Below are 3,786 nucleotides of genomic sequence, written 5' to 3' on the forward strand. Positions count from 1 at the left end.
TCTTACATCAAGGTAAGTGTTTAGTATACTGTGTGATGCCATTTGCAGTGTACTTGTCTGTGTGTGTTTATCAGAGATGTTGACAAGTTGCTAGGTGTGATATTGACCAACGAAATGACAGTCTATGTAGATTACCTCATAGTGAGTGCAGAATGCTTCAAATACTGTAAGATCCTCAATGAAGTATTGAGAACTATGTATAGAGGAGGTATGAAACTAACATCAGTAAATCTGAAGATGGAAAGAATTACATTTCATTTGTGGGTTACAGGATTAACAAGGAAGGCATACAGCCTCATGCAGAATAGCTTGCTGCTACTGCGGGTTTCCCACCACCCAAGCTGGACTACAGCATTCATTTAGTACGAACTCGAGCGGACAAGGCAAAAGCGACCATTATGTTGGACACACAAGATTATAACAAATGAATGGGTGATCTTCTGAGTGAATCCGTTTACTGAAACTTCACAGAGATCCAGCGTCCAAGACAATCAAATCGACACAAGCACTACTAAAGTAAACTAGAACGAATTTTGACACTGCGAGAATACTCATCCCACAAGTTGCACAAGCACCAAAAACATTTGGTGCACAGAAGGTCCACAAAGAGGTCTTTCCTTTACAACCAATTGTACCATTAATTCACGAACGTATGGTCTAGGGAAGGCACTGGCCCCAAAGCTCTGACATTTGGTGAGCTCCACAAAATAGTACATTAAGGACTATACCCATTCGGTGAAACTTAAAAACAAAACTGTATCTTGGCCACAGAAATGATTGTTAGCTTCAACGTCTAGTCTTTATTCATGATTGTACCTATACACGACACCACGAACAGGGATGCATGGCACCCGATATCTGCAGTCTAGTGCTCCACTCTGTTTAACGACCACCTATTTCAGGCGGAAAGGGAAATTTTATGAACAGAGAGGTGAAGTAGCAATGGACTAGCCTCTTTTGCCTATTGCAGTAGACATCTTTATGGAAGAATTTGAAGAAACAGCATTCCAGTCCGCACCATTACACACAGATTAATGGCTCAGATATATACAAAGTACTTTTATTATCTGGTCACATGGAGAGGAAGAACTACGAAATTTCCAACAGCACCTCAACCATCAGCACGAAGTATCCAATTTACTATGGGGTTGGAAAAGAATAGGTTGCTGCCTTTCCTCGATGTGGAAGTTTACAGAAAGCCTGATGGATAACTGGGCCATAGATAAAATAATAAGCCAACCTGTGCTCACAGGCACCTCCATGCCACACCCCAATATCACCCTACACAGAACAAACCAAAACTGCTCTCAGGATCAGCGATGAGGAACATCTAAAGGGTGAACAACAAAACCTCCAGTACATTTTTTGTGCCAACGGTTATGGAATGAATGTACTACATAAAACTATAGTGACAATGTATGAAGGCTATAGAGGATAGCAAAAGAAAGCACAAAACATTGCTCGATTACCATATGTTCAAAGTGTCACTGAACCAGTGGGCTAAATTCTCCATTGAGCAGTCATCAATCGAAATTTGCGAGGCCCCAACAGGATGAAAGATGTTCCTCACACAACGAAAGACACAGTTGCCAAACTACATCTTGCTGGAGTTCACGAAATCAGTTGCAAATGTGGATTGGTGAATGTAAGTGAGATGGGCGACATATCAGCACACAGGTATCTGAACGTGAATGACACATCCGAGTATGACATCACACCTGGATGAGTGCAGCAAACAGTCAATTTTTGTAAAGCAAGCATGTTGTGGAAACAGCTCTTACATTCAGGAGGAAGAAGAGGGAGGCAATAGAAACAGTCAGCCCACTGGCCAGTACGAACAGACAAGATGGGCACCGACTTCAGACGTCTTGGTTGCCAGCAATAACAGCACTAAAGGACAACAGTTAACTTGAAGCCACACACAGAGGCGCACAGGAGACTGCGGTGGCTGTAGGTTAGGTCACGTTACGTTATGACATATTGGCACACTTCAGACAGCACTAACATTCAGGGAAAAGACACCACATCATAGTTGTCGCCTGGTTTTCCATTAGCCGATTTCCACAAATCACAACCAGTAATGCAAACATCAAACAAAATGTCGGGTTTTCACCTATGAAAAGAAATAATAGAAACACCAATACCTATTAATGAATGAGAGTTTTCACTCTGCAGCGGAGTGTACGCTGATATGAAACTTCCTGGCAGATTAAAACTGTGTGCCCGACCGAGACTCGAACTCGGGACCTTTGCCTTTCGCGGGCAAGTGCTCTACCATCTGAGCTACCGAAGCACGACTCACGCCCGGTTCTCACAGCTTTACTTCTGCCAGTATCTCGTCTCCTACCTTCCAAACTTTACAGAAGTTCTCATTCTGGAAACATCCCCCAGGCTGTGGCTAAGCCATGTCTCCGCAATATCCTTTCTTTCAGAAGTGCTAGTTCTGCAAGGTTCGCAGGAGAGCTTCTGTAAAGTTTGGAAGGTAGGAGACGAGATACTGGCAGAAGTAAAGCTGTGAGGACCGGGCGTGAGTCGTGCTTCGGTAGCTCAGATGGTAGAGCACTTGCCCGCGAAAGGCAAAGGTCCCGAGTTCGAGTCTCGGTCGGGCACACAGTTTTATTCTGCCAGGAAGTTACCAATACCTATTTCTAACATCGCTCCCCTTCATCCTAAACAGCCTATCAGAATTACACAACAGCCAAGCATGCTGGTATATTGAAAATAGAGGATTCTCACTCAGCAGTAAACAAACCACCCAGAAGAAAGTCGCTTGCAATGAGGACCGAACCATCTGTGGTCTTATATTTCTTGACAATGTGGTCACAAGCCCACAAAAATTTTAATGAATGTTTTACAAATACTGAAACGGAGGAACGAAAAGGTATTCTCCTGAGCAACTGTAAGGCATTTACAACCAGGCCAGGTTTGTAAAGATTACTGAGTGCAAAATAAAGTTGAAGGATCATCACTGTTTTCCTAGCAGCCTCATATCACTCCAGTTACAAAAAAAACAAGTGGTGAGAAAAAACATTCATTACATGGTCTCAAGGGGGATAATTGAATGGTCAACCAGCAGGAATAATAAACCACATGTAGTTCAATGAAGAATAACGGTGGTTTCACGTTGGTGCTGGAAGCAAGTAAGTTGAATGAAATTGTAGTAAGAGAGAGTGACAGACTAGCTAACATAGATGAAATTTTCCAAAGTTCCACTCATGTACATTTCTCACATCTTTTGATATGACTTGTGGCTATTGGAATATCACTTTGGCCAAGGAATCTAGGCCATGCACAGAATTCTAATATCAAGTTGAGTGTTTAGTATACTGTGTGATGCCGTTTGCTCTGTACTAGTCTGTGTGTGTTTATCAGAGCTGTTGACAACGTGCTAGGTGCGAAATTAACTGATGAAATAACAGTCTATGTAGATTACCTCATAGTGAGTGCAGAATGCTTCAAACACTGTAATTTCCTCAATGAAGTGTTGATAGCTATGTATAGAGGAACTAACATCTGTAAATCTGAAGATGTAAAGAAGAAAATTTCATTTGTGGGTTACAGGATTAACAAGGAAGGCATACAGCCTCATGCAGAATAGCTTGCTACTACTGCGTGTATCCCACCACCCAAGCTGGAGTACATCTTTCACTTAGTAATAACACAAGCATACAAGGAAATGTGACCATTGTATTGGACACATAAGATTATAACAAATGAATGGTGGATCTTCTGAGTTTACCAATTGACAGAAACTTAACTGAGATCCAATGTACAAGACAATCACAT

This window comes from Schistocerca cancellata, chromosome 2 (genome assembly GCF_023864275.1).
Source record: "Schistocerca cancellata isolate TAMUIC-IGC-003103 chromosome 2, iqSchCanc2.1, whole genome shotgun sequence".
Classification (NCBI taxonomy): domain Eukaryota; kingdom Metazoa; phylum Arthropoda; class Insecta; order Orthoptera; family Acrididae; genus Schistocerca; species Schistocerca cancellata.